Source organism: Fringilla coelebs (genome assembly GCF_963513975.1).
Source record: "Fringilla coelebs genome assembly, chromosome: 2".
Classification (NCBI taxonomy): Eukaryota; Metazoa; Chordata; class Aves; order Passeriformes; family Fringillidae; genus Fringilla; species Fringilla coelebs.
In genome coordinates this window covers 90839943-90859829 of record NC_140029.1, presented here as the reverse complement: position 1 = coordinate 90859829, position 19887 = coordinate 90839943, and positions in this window count along the sequence as shown.

Below are 19887 nucleotides of genomic sequence, written 5' to 3'. Positions count from 1 at the left end.
CATGACCCTGAAGTGCAGCTACTGTCCCCTTACTGCAGATCAGAAGAGCATCCGTACCCTGTGCTTCTCTCTTCCCCACCTGTGTCATTGCGACTTCAGCAGCCTTTCTTATCCCTCATCTCCAGAATTCAGACTGGACCTCACACTGTGGCACCATAAAGAATCAAATCCAGCGTTGCCCACCAGGAGCTCGTCTTTCACCAGCACTTCTCTTCTGCCAGTCCTTGCTTCTAGACACAGCTGGTCCATGTGATCTGAGCTACACCGGCCAAGAACCCCATCCTGTGAACTCCAAGCACAGTGCTCCAATTAACATATTTGTGCAGGTGTGGTCTTCTTCCTCATCAGCTGTGCTGGAGTGCCTCCTGTCCTGTTCTTTATTGGGCACCCCACTACCACCATTTCCCAGGCAATTAAATGAAATAAACAAATATGGAAAGGCTGGCTTCTGTGATAGCTGGTGAGTTCAAAGCCTAAAATTTGTGAGCCCTCCTATAGAAAGTCCAGATAATTCCAGAATTTACTTACTCCTAACGGCATCAGGATCTAGCTCCGAGCCTGTACGGTGTCATCTGCAACTGTTGTAGCTCCTGTTACTTGGAAAAGGATGGTGAGAACCAGGTGACAGAAATGAGCAGGCTATTGGCAGTCTCTGCCTGCCAGGGCCTCGTCTTGCACCATCCTACCAAGACAGCGAGAATTGGAAAGTACTATGAAATGTGGCTTACCTTTTTGGAATCATCTGTAAGGGAGTAGCATCGTTCAGCTTCTTTGGAAGGACACTATGCAATTATGTAAAATAACCACAAAAAAGGACAGTTTTCTTCTCCACCAAAGTCCACATATGTATCCTTTGTGCAAGATTTTAGCAAGTCTTAACAATATGGGAAGTTGAAATAATTTGTGGTGTCTTTTTTTCTGCAAATGACAGCAAAACCAAGGCTCTGTCGGAGTGATTTAATTCTCAGAGAAAAATTTATTTAAAGATGAAATTAAATAATTTTAGGAAAGAGAAACAATATTTTCATCTCTGTGAGATGCTAAAGCTTTAATGTAAAAGCTCCACTTATTACTGACAGATGCTGTATGATAAATAAAAGTTAGAAAGAAGATTTGGTAATGCTTTATCATCAACATTGGATAGCTTCTGCCCGCACCAGCCTTTCGTAAGTATTCAGTAAGCTTTAAACAAATAAAATGTGGCAAGTTTTTATATTATATCATTGCAGAGGTTGAGTTCAAAAGCATTTCTAATTAACACTTTCTTACTTAACAAGCTGTGTTAGCACTAATTCCCATCAGTCAAATTCCTTAACTCACATTAATATTTGTCAAAATGAAAAAGCAGGGCTTTTTCCATCCCTCTCCATCTCATTACTTCAGACAAAGCAAAACATTTACTGTGGCAGGGCTGCAACATGTGGAGGGCCATTAATGGCAAAGGTACAGTGCATAACTAAAATTTGGCCATGCTCCAAATGCATTGACTTGCTTGTGCCGGTGCTTTCAGATCACGCATCCTTAAATACTTGCTTTTGTATCCAATGATTTTTAAGAGAGGTAGTAGTCAGCATTTGAAAATAATGTGGCTAGATTTGTGATAAACAGTTGAGCCCAGCAGTTTGGCCCAATGTACTAGCTACAGTGTCTAACGTCTAATTCTCAACTGCACACTTAGGCTTGGAGTATGTAAATGTTGTAATGTCATTGTGTTAGTCATTGGGTATGTCAAATTAGGACTGTGAGCAAAATGAAAGAAAGCAGACTTCTTAGTTTTCTTTAAAATATAAGTTACGTGCCAATAGAAAGCTTTTTTTTGGTGAAAACATATTTTTTCACTTGCCTTGAATTATCTTTGCTTTTCTTTGTCATCCCACAAAATCCTCTGATGACTAAACAATAATAATTTAAAGAAAACACTGACGAATTAGTTATTTTTACTGCAAAGTCTCACCAGTAAACCTTGAGTGCCATTACCACCAGTGTGGATCAATGAGCTGCAACTTGTCTGGTTTCCATTTAGACAAACAGCTAACATTTGCAAGATTTAATTAAACTTTTAATTTTTTTAAATTTTGTAACAGCAAATATTGTCTTCCAGAACAGAAGGTTAATTAACTGAAATTGGAAGTCTTCTAGCGTAATGTTGTTTTGACAACACTACAAAGGCAGAGCTTTGCCGCCAAAAAGTGTGAGAGTTTGGATGGAATAAAAGACTGCTCTGAAAATGAATCACTCCTAGAGTGGTTTTCGTTTCAGAGGTGATGGAACCATATTTTGGAGATCATAACAGCTTTTGCACAAAAGCTTCAATCAGCACTTTTTGTTCCTTTCTGGAGCTCAGTACTTGAGATTCCGAACTGGAGCAAATATATCTGTGTTGGTTGTTTTGGGGCAGTAAGTTAGCTGTGGGAAAAGCTGATCAGTTCTGAAGTAAGGAAATTATTGACTACTAAAGCTCAACACTTACCTCATTCAGACCTTGCCATCAGAGTTCAAGTAATTCTAGATGCTTTGAACAAGAGGCTGAAGCCCAGATCTGTAGGCACTGAGCTCCCCCCAGACACCTTGAGTGACCTGAGCTTTTGTACCTGCCTTGCTCATCTTTGCCCACACGCCCTGGATCACCAGAGGTATCCTTGCCTCTGATCAGAGTGCTGTCTGATGAGGAAAAAACAGGGCAGACTGAGGTGGATTACCCTTCTTTTCTGCCCAGAATGGGTGGATTAGCAACATGTAGTAGGTATGACTGGCAGCACTTCTCATCCAGTGGTTCTAATAGATTTTAAGGAAATGTTAGTCAGTTGATTCACTACATGTACTAGGATCCTGTTTGAATCAGAGACTTGGAGATCTTTCCTGCCAAGAACAGGGGAGTGCCCTGTAGAAAGCACTGTCCTTTTTTGCTTTTCAGAACATGGCAAAATGGTTGAAGGCTTCACAGTGCCATAAACCAATTTTTTTTCCCCAGGTGTTCATGATAAAGGACTATTGATGATGCAGCTTAGCCTTTGGGAGGCATTCCTCAAGGTTTCATTAGGTCATCATTGATATTTCATCAACTAGCCAGGAGCAGAGTGATCTTCTGAAAGAATGAGTACATTCCTGATCCTGATTTTATCTACAGGAATAATGTGAAGGCAAATGGAGAAAACAAAGGAGTGACAGAGCTCAGAACCCTGGGGGATACTGCATCACTGCTCCAACACACAGACAAAGCAGTCTGTACAGCTTGAAGTGTGGTGAAGGGTGAGAATGCACTAAAGGAAGGCATTTAAGGCTGAAAAGGCATTTAAGGAAGAAAATAATTCCAATTCTCTTAATGCAAATACACTACAAGTGAGGAGGCATGGCAATATTACCATTTGAGACTATGCTATGTATTCAATGTCTTTTTAAACTGAGATGTCTTGACCGGCCTTAACCCATTGATTTCCCTATCCTCCCATGCTGGTAACTAAACCTTCACTTATCTGTTTAGAATTTAAAGAATTGTTGAAAGGAAGAAACATTATGCACACATTTTAATCCATTATTTTTCTCAAGTCAGTGGGGAAATAGAATATTTTAATCGCATTTTAAAAGGCTCCTGACCTAGATGGGAAGCCCCGGAACTCACTTGCATCAGACTTTTCAAAAGACCAGCTTATCAGCCTGATAAAGATCAAATTGGGCATATTTTGCCCCAGCTGCTTTCTGAGTTATGTATGAGAGTCTGTGGTGGTGTTTTTTGAGTGGTTTTTTCTAAGTGCATAAGACACTTTTGTACAGTAGTACATCTAAAACATAAATTTAAGAAAGAACAAATCAAAGCTAGTTTTAATGTTAAATATCCATATTTTCAGTGTGGTTCAGTATGCATATGTAAAGCTGGCGCTGCAAAACTCAGGAGAGATTCTTGATAACAGTTAAAGAGCAAGACTGTTCTCTAAGCTAACAAATCCATGTAAAGTACAAACATAGGAAAACAAATATCAGTAGGGATTCCATCCTTCAGGAACAGGTATACATGTTACAGAGTTAACCACTGCACTTCACCTGGAGCAGAAGCAGTGGGATCTGTGTACATGCTGAATCATAAAACTATTGTATTTCCTATTTTACCATTTGGTTGTTTCAAACTTACACTCATGACCTAGACCTCTGGAAAACACTCCAAATTATGAAAATATTCTGACAAATCTGGTGAAAGGTAGACTTGTTACCTGAGATAGAGCTTATGGTAGAGACCTCGATTATTGGCTAGATGGCAGTAGAGTTTATTTATGTTTTGATGTACATGTACACTTCGTATCATACCACTTTGAAATTCAACTTACTGTACTAGTGGAAAAGTTTCTAATATCATCGATCTACTCATCCCTATGCTAATGCTACTGTGTTCTGTTACATTGAGCAAAGCCCAATTTCCATAAGGACAGTTTGCTGTTTGTCTCCATACTTCCTTCATATTCGTGGAATGCAAAACCGAGCATTTGTCCCTTTTCAAGAATACATTTCTAATGAACATCATACAAATCAGCCAGACGCCTGCTGCTCCACGGCAGTGAAAGCTGTTTTCTCTCAGCTTCTTGGTAGACTCCCAGTTTATGTGTTTCCAGTGGTCCCTCTGCTTGGCTTGTACAATAGAGGGTTTGGGCAGGATATGGGCTTTGGTTTGTTAATGTAGTGCTGTGGGCTATGATGATTAATCCTCTTCATGGTGGGGACAGGAGTAGCTGTGTGAGCACGAGGCCTTTTGTGTCCACTCAGGGAATGTCATTCAAAAGGGTGGTTTAACTCCTCCAGCAGGAGGATCCTGTTGGGGTGGGAGTCTCTGTGTCTCCACAGAGTCTCCACAGGCAGGGTGGCTGCAGCTGGGGAGATCTGAAGTTTAGGCAACCCAGCATCTAGGGAAGCTCTGGCAGCCAATCCCTGTGATTCCCAAGAATGCTAAGAAAACCAGTGGTTTGCAGACCACATAAAGTACACTATGGCAGGATCCCTGGAGACTGAACTTGTACAAGCCCTGTGGTGCAGTACCAGTCACCAGCCCACCAGATGCTGGCAGGGCAGGGGAAGCACAGACCAGCCTGGCCCAAATATCTTTCAGAGAACCAGGCGACATGCTGATGCCACCATTGAGACACAGACCACTAGGTCTGGTCCCCTAAACAGGTGTTGATGCAGCTTGCTGACCTTATGCAACCCCCGTCTCTTTCAGAGAAGAAACTGCCCTGCGAGGGAGCTTTTCACAGTGTCCTTGGCCTCACTCTGTAGCTGACTGGGACAGGTTTCCTGGGGCCTCAGGGAATGGACACACCGAGATTCAGGCTTGGATCTGAAAAACCTGAGGCCCAGAGGAGCTGTTTTACATCCTCCACCTCGTCTTTGATCCACTGTTCACAGTGTCCTGTGGAGCCCGGTGCTGAGGCTGAAGCTGGTGCCCCTCTGCAGCAGCAACTGCCTTCAGCCCCGCTGCTCTGCCCTTGCCTTACCACCTGTTGGGGGACGCGCTCTCCCAGGCAGCCTGAAGCCCAAGGAGATTAGACCCATTCATATCTGAAATGACAGGGGGGTGCGAAATTTTAAAATGGCTTGTTCTCCTTAGTGCTGCTCCCCCACAGACCCCTGTCCCCCCATGAGCAGCTGCCCCCTCCCACCTCCCAAAGCCCCTTGGAGCAGCTGCTGTCCATCTGGCTGCCTTGGCCTCCTTGTCAGCTGTTTGATGTCACCCATCAATCTTCCATCTTTCCTGCAAATCTCTGATGATCAAGTTTCACGTATCCAGGACTCTGGCCGTACAGCCCCTTTCACTGGTATAATTAGTAATTAGAGGAATAATGTTAGCAAACTCCTCTTGGCATAAACAGACACTCAATCCCCATCTGTCAGGTCAGGAAATTCACATTAGGGTGAAGGCCCAATACAGATTTTTCTATCTGAGGTAAGTGACCGCACACGCTCTGCACTACTTAATTAAGCTGGCCACATGACATCAAGTGGGAGCTATTTATAAGTGACCACATCAATTATAAACAATTTTCAGTGTTTTGAAAGTCATCGCGTCTTTCCTGCTACGAATCCCCATGGGCTTTGAAAGGAATGGTCTCTCTCAGCAATGCTCTGTAACGCTCTGTAAGGAGCCGGGGGTCATTGATAACTGTTGTTCAAGTCCATGGTTTTTTTGGAGCTGCACTGCTGAGATGACACCATTCAGTGGAGTTATCCTGTCATTCAAGTGTTACAGATAAGGCAAACTGAGGACCAGGTCTCTTCCGTGTAGGCATTTTCACTGCAGCTAACAAACTCCTGATATTCTCTGGTGGACAAAACTCAAGACAGACTGTTCAGACTGGAAATAAGGCAGCATGTATTTAATGTGGAACAGGCAAAATGGAATGTTTTATTATCCTGTAATAGACACTGTAACTCAAAGATAAGATAATTTAAGGAAGCCCTAGGCCTTATGTTATGCAGGAGACTGGAGCAGATGATCAAAATGGCTTCTTGTGGCCTTATCATCTGTATTGTTTGGCTCCTCATAAGAACTACTGTTTTCCCTTCTGCAGAGGGGGAGGTTCATATATGACTGAGGATCAAGCTTCTGGTCCTTCCATAATTATATGAGGAAAAGCCAGAAGTTGAACAGCTGGGCAAAGGCTCAGCAGCAGTTAAGATCAGAAATCCTTTTCTGGGTTTTTTGTTTCATTTATAGGTGTTGGTGCAACCAAAACAAAGATGAACAAGCCAAGTCTGTGGCTGTGTTCCATGCCTGTAGTTGGGCAGACTGTAAATGCAAAACCACAGCACCACAACCAAGGCAATTCTTATGTGCCCGTAGGTTTGTGTTGTTCTGTAACCCAGTCCTGCCTGGTCTCTCCAGGAGGGAAGCAATCCCTTTTCAGGTTTCTGAGCTAAATAAGACATAACAGCACAGAATTGTTTCAGGAATGGGCAGAGGAACTTGAGTCATACTCAGATGAGGACCCATTGCTAAATGGAAATGGGAAAATATGATTTGATTTTTCAAGCAGTATTTAACTTTAAATTACCAAGGCCACTCCATAGCTTAAAGGGACCTATCTCTAGGAGCTTTAGAGGGGCAGGGTGAACTACAGCTGCTGGAGTAGGAAAGGAAGACTTTCTAAAGAAAGAGAGGACCTCTGAAAGTTATATGTTTCCTGTCATAGTAATTTTCTTTGCAAGATGTGTAGCTGAAGAAGGATGCAGACAATTATTTTTTTGTTGGAACCATTTCTGGGTATTTTGAACACTGTGTCTCAACATACTAAAAATCAAGCTGGAGATTGAGTTCACTGTTAGATACAAAATAGAAATTAATACAACATGACAGGATAAACTGTATGAAAAACAGGGTTAAATTCATACAGTAGCACAACCTCATACTTTTGACCTGATACATACCTCACAATGCTGTGCTTATTTTAAACAACTTAAGAGCCTTTGACCTTAACAGTTCAATAGTATTGTCTTAAAATATTTTTCTGAATTATGTTCCTAGGCCTCAAAGAGGAAAGGTGAGCTCAAGGGAAAATAAACCAGTTATGTAGGATCACACTGACATCCTTAACAACTGATAACTTAAGGTCACTTTCTGTAGCCCCTGTCACTTGAGCTAACTGAAACAACTGGTAACAGCAGAGGTTTGCTATGTGATGGTGAAGGAGCATGAAAAAGAGATGAGGTCATACAATTTGTACTACCCCAAAATATTGGATTTTGGAGAGAATGTATGGCAGGAGAGAAGTGGTCAGATGCAGACTCTGTTCCCATGGGGACTGTGATCACAGTGGATCCCCTCTGCCAGCTCCAAACACACTATGATCCTTTTATTCCATCTCTGTTCCCTGAACCTTGCTGCAGTTCTTCCTTTTTCCTGTTCGTAGGTACGTATTGAAGTTCAATCCCTTCTTCCCCATGCCTGCCCCAGGTTCTTGGCTCAGCATCAGACACAATGCTCTGATTTGTGTCAGTAGCATCGAGTTGTTCACTGATCAGTGTTTCTCTTCCACGCTTTTACAGTCATTTCTCCCTACCTGTGTTTCTTACTTTCTCTGTTGCCCTGTCCCACTCCAGCTTCTCAAAATCTTCAGTCCCCCTTGGTGTTCACCCTTTTTTCTGTCTTCTGTATGCTCTGCTCCCTCTCCAGCCTCAGGCTCTATGTAGACCAACTCTTTTACCTTGCACACAACTCTTACTAGAATTAATCTCTCTCCTGCACACCTTTTCATCTGACAGATTTCCAAATAGCTTGTGACTCTGTCCTTCTCCCCAAGCTGAGTCTTTCCTTTTCAGATGCCTCCTCTGCTGTTCTGAATGTGGCCCTCCCTGTTACTCAGATTCTTGTCCTGATCATTCTGGTCAATTTCCTGCTCAGTATCAATTGGGTTTTATTCCTTCCCTCTTCCCTCTCTCCTCCACATCTGCTTCCATTCAGTAGGTCTTTCTCCACCATTTTCTCTGATTGCCAGTAGCAGGTCATCACAATCCTGAGGGGAGTCTGTCCTACCACTATTAACTACAGGAGCAGTAACTATCAGAAGCAACTTACTTGACTTCTTATGCATGCAGGGAATGCACAAAATCCTCAATGACTTCACATGCACAGCTCTGACCTGCACATATCAAAATGTGACCTTTGAACCTGGCCAAGCGTTGATAGTTTTCACAATGAGAAAATGAGGAACAGTCCTGACTCAAAAGCCATTCTTTCTGCTAGGACTACATTTTCCTTTGAACATTAATACTACTACAACTTAAAAAAAAAAATCTCAGAATATGATCAATATGAGGAAAAAAAAGTCTATAAATTAATTTTTTTTAAGTTAATTTTTCCAAACAAGTGTCATATGACCATGACCAGGCAGGGAAGGCTAGGAACAGAGAGGGAGAGGAGAAGGAAAAGTGAGTGGAGACCTGAAAAGGAAAAAAATCTATCCCAAAGGTGTCTATATCTTCATTTCTTTAGCAGAAGTTTCAGTAAGTCTCTAACAGTATATGGTTATTATGGTCCTCTTTTTACTCCTACTGCTCCGTTCAATCCTTTCTCTACTTCCCTGTCCCTAACATTTTTATTCTTCAGTTCTGTACCTGTTTTTTCTCCTGCTGCATCTCCTTATGCTCACTTTGCACCTCATTTTGTTTTTCTTTCTTACTCTGCCTTTTAATTATCTCCTAAAGCTCTTATATTGGCTCCTCTCTCATGTCATAATTTTCTTTCCCCCCTCAGTCTACTTAATGGAATAATTCTGGCTATGAAAAAAAAAGGGAAAAGCCAAGAACAATAGCTATAAGACCAGATGTCTGGACATCAGCATTCACTTGTGCTGTTACTTTTGGTCATACACAAAATGTGCCCAGCTGTTGCATTAAGCCCTTTAAACAATCAACAAATCCCTGCTCTGCCTGCCTGAATATATTAATGCATAGAACTCCATCTGGAATTGCTCATCTTTTCTCAGTCCTCTTAAACTACCTTATACTTCTGGGTCTGATTGAAAAAGGATTTTATATAGAATATTTTGAGTAAAAATTTGCAAATCTTGTCAGTTGGAAATCTCTTCAACTGACACTATGTTTTCCACTGTGAAAGCAGTGTGTGTTTCCCCTTCACTGTTCTCTGTCCTCTGTTTGTGCCTCTGTAGCTTCATCTCCATTCCTCCACACATCAGTGCTGTGCTGCAAATTGTCTGGAGAATGTGTCTGGTTTGAAAGCCCCAGGCTGCTTAGTGGTAACACCTGTCCCACCAGTTAGAGAGGGTACTGATCTAACGGGGACTGTGAAGGGAGGCAGAGGCAGCTCTCTCCATTCAGCATGACACTGAGGGTTAATAGAAGGAAAATATTGATGTTTTATTGAATTACTCCTATAGGTCAGATCATATAACATGCCCAAGATCTAAACAATGATCCTGTTCTGGAGGAATGTGTGGTTCAGACTGATGAGATAAACCGTTTGCTGGAATATCTCTCTGAGTTCACTAAATTGCTTCCCTTATTTAATTACAAATTAATTGAAAACACTCCTTGCCCAGTGGAACAATACTTAAATTCTGATTTGTTGATAGTATCCTAATCCTGCTTCATATTCTGTAGACTCTCCCACAATTATGTCATCAGCTTTGCACGTTTTTAGACTTTGGCAAAACCTTTTATGCAGGACTCATTAACATAAATAAAAGAAAAATCTGCAGCCCTGTGGCATACAAAGCCTCATTAGTCCCAGCCAGGGTGATGCTGACATAAATAACAAAGTGGCACACTTGCATCTGATGTAAATTTGGTAGCAGAGGTACCATCAGGGCTCAGAATAGAAAGATGTAGCTCTGTTAGCAGAACAAGGAGATGAGTATTCAGACAGGAAGCAAATTAAATCTTCCTTGCCAATGAAATCTTGCAGGAAGAGGCTGAGTTATGGAATGAGTTGAATTTAAAGCATCTAAAGGGTCACATGCCCTCTGCCTGTTGCATTTCTAATCTTTAACCAGTACAAGATTACTCACCTAGCTGCACTTTTCAGTGCTTAGCACAATCTTTCTCTTGATATTTAAAGGGAGGGAGAAACTACCTCGAAGCAGACAGCTCCACAGTGTGGTAGAAAAACCTGGCTGTCAAAGAGAAAAATCAGAGTTAACCTTCAGCCCACAGGAGCCAGGATGCTAATTTTGCAGTCAAGTCATTTGCCTCTCTGTTTGGGATGACAATCTGTTTGCTTTGTAACAACAATAGAAATCTGAATACAACATTGAAAGGTACTTATCAAATTCTTACAAAACATCTTTCAGCCAGCATCACAAAGTATTCTTACTCAGATAACCCAACACTTTAAATTCAAACCACTATCCACTTTCCTTCACACATATAAAAACTCATTCTTTGCCTTCTATTCTGTATCTGATTCTTTTCCTGAAACCCTAGTCATATAAACAATTTATACGGTGTACCAAAAAGGCTGACAGATCTGGGGAATTTTGGACACCACAAAGAAGAAAATTTATGAAATGATTGCTATGATATGATTGTGATATGATATGATATGATATGATATGATATGATATGATATGATATGATATGATTGATGTGAAATGGAGATTCTGGGTCTGGATTTGTCAGCCATTCCTTGCTTCAGTGAGGAAGGATCCTGGGAAGAGGGGATGTTTTATGCATATTGGTTCTACCTATTTTGTGTCAAAAAGAGAAAGCTGGAGGCTAATAGGGATGTGGTACAAATCCTATGGCTTTGGGGACACATTATCTCAGGAAGAAGCTCCTTTTAGAAGGCAATTAATACTTCCCACTCCCATCTTTATAGAATTTACTTCAAGTACCAGCCCCTCCCTGGTACATAACAGTGTTCTACTTGTGAAGTGATGAAAGCATGAATTGTAATGGCACAGTGGCTAAGTCCCCACAAAAGTCACACCCTAATGCAGGTGGAAAGGCTGAGAGTTACTGCCACCATATGAATGCCAAACAGCTACAGAAGACATTTAGTTAGCTCACAGATGGGCATAGTTCAGAGGCCTCTCTGAGTTATGCCCATCTGTGTTTTAGATCTGGAAGGATGAGACTGCATGTGCTGAGTTTTCCAAATACCTGATGTCTTATCTTAGAGGAACCAGGAGGTTTGAAGCTCTGCATTTGCTTGGGCTATTTAGCAAGGGTCCTGGGAAAATAAGATGGTAAATACAGCCTGGGGTGATCTATAAGCAAGCAGTTCCATATTTAATCAGCCAGAGCTTATTTCAAGTTGGCACTACCCATCCTAGATATAGCTGGGTGTTCTGGTAATGCCTCCAGGACCCATCTGGACAGCTGGATCTTCACGAGCAAAACAGGTACAGGGTTTCTGCTAGTTCCAGTCTTCCAGTGGGGTGGGGAGACCATCTTCCTCTCTGATGGGGGTGGGGGAGATGGATACATCCAGTCCCTGTATGGTGGGTGCTCTCAGTTACTTCTTTTATAATTTCCAATATGCAATGTCCCCATCCATTCCCAATATTGTATCATCAGTCAGAGAAATTTTAATAGTGCCTTTTCCTGAGGAATACTGTTCAGTGCAAATATTCTCAATTCAGTTCTCCAAAATAACCCTGAAATGAAAATCACAATGTACCCAAGAAATAGGGATCATGAATGTGGGATTGCAAAAAATGCCCAGGCTTGTTTGGGTAATCAAGTAACAGAAGTATGAATGTATTGATGGATATAGTGAACAAAAGGCTTTATCAATGAATATAGATAATGGGCTGAAAATTTTCAAGTTATACAGTTTTTTTTTTCAAGTTATACAGGGACACTACAGTGCCCCTGGAGTTTTCAAGATAAGGAAAACCTAGCATAGGTTCTAATGAGTACAGGCACAAATGACTGAGGATTTTTAAAGATCATCTGAACATGCAAAGACTAGGTACCTGCATCCCCATCTATGTTTTTCTAAAAGCCAATTTACAACTTTTCTAACTTCACTTTTCCTAAGGCTAAAACAATCTCCCTGTCTTACTATTTTGACATGGTTGAAGTCAATTTAACAAAAACCAGGAGGATTAGTTTCTCTTTAAATACAATGAGAAGTGGGAATGGAAGAGAGCAAGAGACCCAAAAGTCATGGACTGCTTAGGGCAGAGAGGAAAATGTTCACAAACTGCTGACAAGATTAATATGGAGTTGATGGGAAACGCTTTCACACCAGGGTGCCAACAAATAAACACAATTCAAAAATACCATCCCTGCTGCACTGGGTAAGGGTGGATTCCCAGCAACAGAGAGGGAGGGAGAGAGGGAGGGGGAGACATTTAGAGAAGGCAGGAGACCTGTTTGCTCTGTGAAGCTTCATGCCCAGAATTCCTCTGTTGGAATCTGATAGCGGGGGGCTAGCTGGGCCAAAGGGTTACTGCTTTCTGCATTAAAAAAAAAAAAAAAAAAAAAAAAAAGCAGGGAAAGAAAGCTTGGGCAAGGGAGGTTGAGGACTGTGTGTGAAAACCTGAAGATCAAGTCTGTGCACAGCTGCTGCGCGGCTGGGAGCTTCCACCTGCTGTGAGGGCTGAGCTGACTTCACGAGTGCCGCAGGATTTGCAGAACCTGAAGATGAACCAAAGGGTAGATCCCTCTCCCTGGCTGGCACATAATGGGAGGCTGTGCCTGGTTTAAGTAACACATGTATGTCTTGCTAGTGTGGGCTGTCTCAAAAGAAAAAAACCCACACTTGGGGGGAGGTAAGCTGGAAGAGCATGAGGAGAGGCACCTGCGCAAACTGAAAAATGTGCGCTGAGACTAACAGTTTACAATCACTTTACCAAATTTAAAAAAAGAAAAAGCTGAATATTTTCCTTTTCCCTTTGACCTTTTCTGTCTTCGTTCTCTCCTTCCTCTGCCTTTTCTCATCTCCCTTACATGCTGCCATATTCTACTATTGAGGAAATGCTGCCATTTCACTGCCAATCACCTGTTTAAAAATGCAATTTAGATAATATTTCAGTTAAGCTGGGTTGAAATTGCCAGGCTTGAAAATTGAACAGCACTGGATTATGTGTCTATATATATCAGCAGAGGAGATTTAATGAAATTGTTCACTAATGAAATCTTAGCTTTAAGACTTCACATCCCTTCAGAGAAATGTGACATTAAGAGCCCTCTGCCTCTATGACAGCCAAGAACTTTAACTGAGATTTTACTCAGTTAAACTTTACAGTAGATTTACAGTAGTCTACAGTAGATTTTACTGTAAACAAATAATATAAAACATTGCTGACATCAATGTGATTGCCACCAGTTACTTAAAAAAGGAGTTTTTAACCCCTGTGTTCATCTCCTTATGGTTGAAAACACAAACATCTTAGTCTTGTCCTGCAACTCTCCACTCTTGCAGTCCTAAAACCTCCATACCCTGCTACTTATTTTTCCCAGCATTTCCACTCCCACCATTTCCCCTGGGCAAATTAACTTCCCACCCCCTTCCAGCCTTCAGCCATTCAATGTCTAGTGCAGGCTTTGCTCCCAACAAACCACACAATGGTTTAGTGATGTGCAAAAATGGGGACTATGAAAGGCAATAAGCAGAATCCCTCTCCTTGCCTGTTTGAAAGGGAATGTTTAAATCTAGGTTTCCAAAGGAAAAGGGCACTGGAGGAACTCTGTCACACCGCTCCACCTGCACCTCTATTGGATGAGGAAGGATGGTTTTGCTTTTGGAGCTGGTCCAATTGGTCTTGTAACCTTTGGGTTCCCACAGGAGCATGACAGCTCTGTCTGTGTAGCAGCTAATGCCTCGCAGTTGACCCCCAGGGTCAAGGACATTGTGCTGATCTGATGACAGTAATAGTTCTGTTGACAGATGCATTTCAGCAGCTGTACTGCCACTTGGTGGGACTTCAAGTTAACTCTTCCTGTGCCACCTGACATCGATGGCTCAATTGTAACTTGCATGAGACAGATCATCTACAGCCCCTTTGCCCTCCACACAGTATAAACCTCTCCCTAGTAAATTGCCTCATCACTTTAAGGAAGAAATATGCAGATTCCAAATAGCAAGCTCTCTTGACAGCCTCTCCTTCTTGAATTAGTCTGTCCAGCTTTATGCCTCTTCTCTCTGTTTGCTTCCTCTCAAATCCCTGCTTGGTTGTTAAAATGCTCATTTAGACCTTGTGATCTTTTTATGGTTCTACTCCCTGCTACTGAGACCAAAGTTTTCCCCTGATGAAAAGCCTGACTCAGCTGCTGAACTGAGGATCCTGGATGACTGTTGTTGATGAATCTCCTTCTTGCTCTGTCTCCAGTCTCTGTAATTTCTTTCTCTGAATTTTTTATCTGTCTACCTCTTTCATTGATGGCCAGTCCTTATGTTGAATGACATCCCTGGCTGCGCTAGTGAGGTTTTGAACTTAGATTTCTTTTCACTCTCATCCTCTTCAATGTTGGTCCAATATTCTTATGCACCCACTCAGATGTTCTTACAGCACATTTTCTGTGACACCCTGCCTTCTGATAGGTCTCTAAGTTTCTTCTTTATTTAGTTTCTTCCTCACTTCTCTCTCAGCCCTTTTAGAATCTTGGTGGGGTCTGCTTCCCTATCAACATCTCTAGTATCTGTGCTTATACCTACTCTGCTTCATTTATCTGTTTTTTGCCTTGTTTTCCTGTTGACTCCTTCATTGCCCCAAATAAGTATGTTTTCAGCCCTGTTCTCTGAGTTTCCCTTAGGACTTGTGTAGGTGACTTAGGAAAGGAAAGCTATTCCCAGCTTTCCTCACCATGGGAGGCTGCAGCAGCAGCTGTTATTCATGCAGTGACTTAGCTGAGAAGCAGCACAAACATTGCACCATGCTGCATGGAAGCCACAGATCAGGCCCAGCTCCATCATCCCTCAGCTTCTTGGAATACCCCTGAGGTTTCATGACAGCTACACTCAAGCCCAGACCTAATTATCCCATGTACAACTCATTTGTGTACATGGACAGCAAGATGAGAGAGCCTCCCAACGGGGCTGCAGCCTTTGGATCTACAGGTGAGACAGTCCCAGTCTGCAATCCCGTAAAATGGAAGCATGTCCTTTGTGTTTCAGGACTGGCCTGTGAAAGTAGAAATAGATGGTTATCCTGCATCTGGAAAATAACAGTCTGGTGCTTTCTGGCCTCTCTCACTCCTAGACCTTTTTTCCTTTCCCCTCCCTCTTCCATATTGTAAAGACTAAATATTCTGACACAATTGAAAGCTCCTTCTTGGGTAATAAAAGTGGCTTTGAAATCCATTTCTATAAAGGTGAAAAAATACACAATTGAGGAAAGAGAAAGAAATGTAAAATGTGTAAGACTTTTAAGAACTTTTGCAATACATACAGAATTAGAAAGGTCAAAATGCTTTTTTTTTTTTTTTGCTTCTGCTTTTGACATCATGGTACTGTTGTAGATACACATTTTAATTTTTACTTGTTTCCATTACTGGACTGTTTTTTCTTATGCTTAATTTTCCACTGACTTTACTGAACTTCTTTGACTGCTTGGGAGCTTTAATGGAGCGAGCTGGCACATCTTTGTCCAGTTCCTAGCAAATAGACACTGGTCATGAGCCTAAAATCACCAACACAGCTTCCTTTGGCACACTCTTCTCTTCCTGTCCTAATCATAAGAACAGTCTACAATTTCATTTCCCAGTGAGACTGCAACACTGCTTAACACCCATTTTGATAGAGTATTTGTGAAGGGTTTGAACTACCAGGATGATATGGATCAGTACAAGCACCCTCCTGCTGCCTCTCAACTTTATTAGATTAAGGAAAATTGATCTATCTCCAAAGTTACTCTCTAGGCTTACTATTGCATATGACTTTTTCCTGCTCTGGATTTAAAGAAATAGTGCACGTCTCTCCATTGTCATCTCTTAGCCACAGGAATTTTGTCAAGCTTGGAAAAAGAAATAGTCAAAAAGATATGAGAAATTTTGAGAGGCTTGTATTCCCGTGTTTCACATGTATTGGATACATATTTTTTAGTGGACAGCAGTGAAGTGATAATTTCCTTCTAAATATTATATCATTCTGCTAATCACCATGATGCTTCTACATCCCATGTTATCATGACTGTAGTGAGTGAGTGATAAAAAACATTATGCTCTCCCTTTCCTATGGGGGAATGTTAAGTTCGGCTTGATTTTCTAAATGAATGCACTACAAAAAGTATTATTACTTAAAAACAGCAACAAAAACAACCACCCCTCCAAATAAATAACAAAACCCAAGCCTTTCCAAATATATAGATATTGCATTTGTTTCTAAAAGTGGCAAGACTGAACATTCGCTTTTCACCAGACAGAAAAATTCTGCAGCCTGACCTGGGTCCTGGCCAGGCTCCTGCTTCCCGTGGTCAGAAGCCTCCCTCTATCGACCAATAATCTCACTGTTCAGGGAGAGGGAGCTTTGGCCAGAAGCAGGAACAGGACCTGATCTGCCAGGTATCGGGCACCTCTTGTGAATGGTCTTCGAATCTGCCAGCAAAATAAAAAAAGTAATAATTTTATCCGCACAGTTTGATTAGTCTCAACACTGACTTATTTTTGTTGGTTAAATGTATGCTTATACTGTTGAATGAGTTGGTCCAGCAGGACTAGGAACATTAATTATTTCTGTTGGTACAGAATAAATTCTCTTTCTGCTGTTGTTTCTCTATTCCTAATGATAGTGGAGAAAGGAAAAACTTCCTTGCCTGAAGGGCCTTCAAACAAGAGCTGTGGAGAACTGAATCAAGAACTAGGTCTTGTATTCAGGGATGACTGCACCACCTTGGCTGTATTAACACGGTTATCATTTGAAGCCACTCAGAAAAACTAGAAAAAAATTTACTGAACCTGTTCTTTCATACTTCTTTGGGACAAGCACTCAGAAAGCATTGTTATGTATAAAAAGCCATTTTCCTGGCTCCAGTAATAATTTTTTTTAAAAAATCCATTAGAGTAAAAAAATATATGCTCTGGTTTTTGGTTGTTTATTCAAATGAGATTATCATGGGAAAATACAAATTTGCAGAATTGTACTTACTAACAAATCCCAGTGTACCAGACAACAGGGGACCACACTCAGGCAGGCAAATAAGCAAGACCCTTTCTAAAATGTGCCTTGCCCTGAGTCACAGTGATGATGGAGCAGATCCTCACACAGTGTAAACCAGCATGGTGCCCTTAACTGCAGTGGAGTGCTGGTGAAGTGCCCCTGGAGGTCTAAATTATCTGGGAGAAACTGGCATGGTTCTGGGCTTTGTCGTGTGTACTGACATGCTGACTTATTATTAAAATTTAGGGGTGCACAGGAGAACTGGACAATGTACGCTGTGCTGCTGTTTTGAGTTTTTTAGGAAGGCTGCAATGTGCACCCAGAGATTTTAACAGAGTTGCTCAGAAGGTGCCACTGGGGAGCACGAATTAAGAAAATGGAGAGAGTGAGAAAGCTCAGGCAAAAAGGAGAGTTTAAACATATTTCTAGACTTGCAAGACTACAGCTGTGGGAATAATTTAAAAAGCACATTTTTTGGATAATTTATTTTTGAAACTCTGCAAAATTTGTCAAATCATTTATTTGATGAGCATTATTTGACCAGCTGTACAGAGAGCCACACTGGAGTGCTGTAATGAGTGCTTTGGAATGCGACCAGCGTTAATGTGCCTGTGATAGTTGGATAATTCTTTTACCCTGCTCATTTCTGTGGTTTGCCTGTAACTATGGCCCCACTTGATTGCTGTTATGATGTGAGCTTTGAATTCTCTCTCTCCTTTGGCCTTTTCCTTTTGGCAGTTCCTGCCGAGCTGAGCCCTGATTAGAACCACAGCAGGTCATTTGATCTTCAGATGGCTATAAAAGGTCTGTGCAAGTGACCATCTCGCTCCTGTCCCAGATGGATGATCACGCATTGCGCACATTGCCGCGCTCCTGGCAGCACTTCAGCAAAACTGGCGAGTTTTTCCTTCCAGAGCTAAAGCATAACACAAGGTACAAGGAGCCATTCCATTAAATGTCCCTTTAAGCTGTCAAATTTAGCAGGAACTTTAAAACAGATCAGACTTTAAAGTGATGAGGGAGAAGTACTGTTCCCCTGCTTGAAACTGCAGCTGGGTTTGTTACCATCAGGTGTGATATGAAGTCAGCATTTTCCTTGATGACTTTTTCCTTTGCCATTGTTGCAATCTGGCACTGGAGATTGGTGCCTCATTCCAGGTTTTTAAAGGGAACTATAACTTTCCTGAAGGATTTTATTCCTTGTCTCCTTCTAAATGGATTTCGTTATTTGTAATTTCTCAAAAATGAGTGAGTTTGATAAAATCCAGATATTTGGAATCAAGATGGAGAGTTCAGATAATAACAGTTTTACTGCAGAAAAAATAGAGGTTTAAATACTCATGCTATTAAGTAAAGTTTATAGTAATGTGCTGTTCTCTTTCATTCATGGGGTTCTACAGAATACTGATGCCCTTTCTTGAGAAACTTGTGCTGTTCAAGTGCTGGTGGCATTTCCAGGTGAAACAGCAACTAGATTGCCTTCCCTCCTTGGTGGGAAACACTCACGAGAAGGATCTCCATATCTCAGGTTCTGCATGTACCTGGCTTTGTTCAAAGACTCCTTTTCTGGAGTACGGGCCTCTGAGTGCTGGACACAATTGTTTCTTTGGGAATCTCAGCCTCTAATGCAACTCACAAAAGACAGTGTTTTGAGAGTTCACTTCAGTCAGACATTGAAACAGAGAGGGAATTTTTCCAGCACTTAGACACAGATGATATCCAAGGCTGAAATTCATAATGCAGAAGGTCTTCATATAATTAAAATGCTCCCTTTTTTTTGCTAATTGCAAGTATTGTCTGGGATGCCTGGGGCAGGAACAATACCATTTTTGATTTCATTATTTTTTTTCATTATTTCAATAATATTAAAATGGTGGACTCACAGAAGTTTCAATTTCAGCTCAAAGACCAGCTCATTGGCACTACTTTGGACTCAGCTTGGGGCTAAAGGTCCCAGTAGGAAAGAAACATTATTTTGCTGTTCTGTCAAACTGTCCTTTAAGATCTCTCAATACACTCTACAGTTCTCACAGGACTGATCTCAGGTTTGAAAATATTAATAGCAAATGGCTTATGAGATTGAAATAGCCCATTTTAGTTTTTTTGCCCCCAAAAGTTATCCTTATAAATACTTTCAAAAATTACAATTCTTAAGAATATAATGGAAAGAAATTATAAAATATAAAGCTTCTTGGAACATATGATCTCATTTTTGGTATTGGTCATTTTGAGTGATCAGATGATATGTGAGTGTTCAAATCAAGGAGATTTTTTACTTTTTTTGTAAAAAAGCACAGTAAAATATATTGAGAAGAATGATCAGATAAGGAAAAGAAATGTGGTTC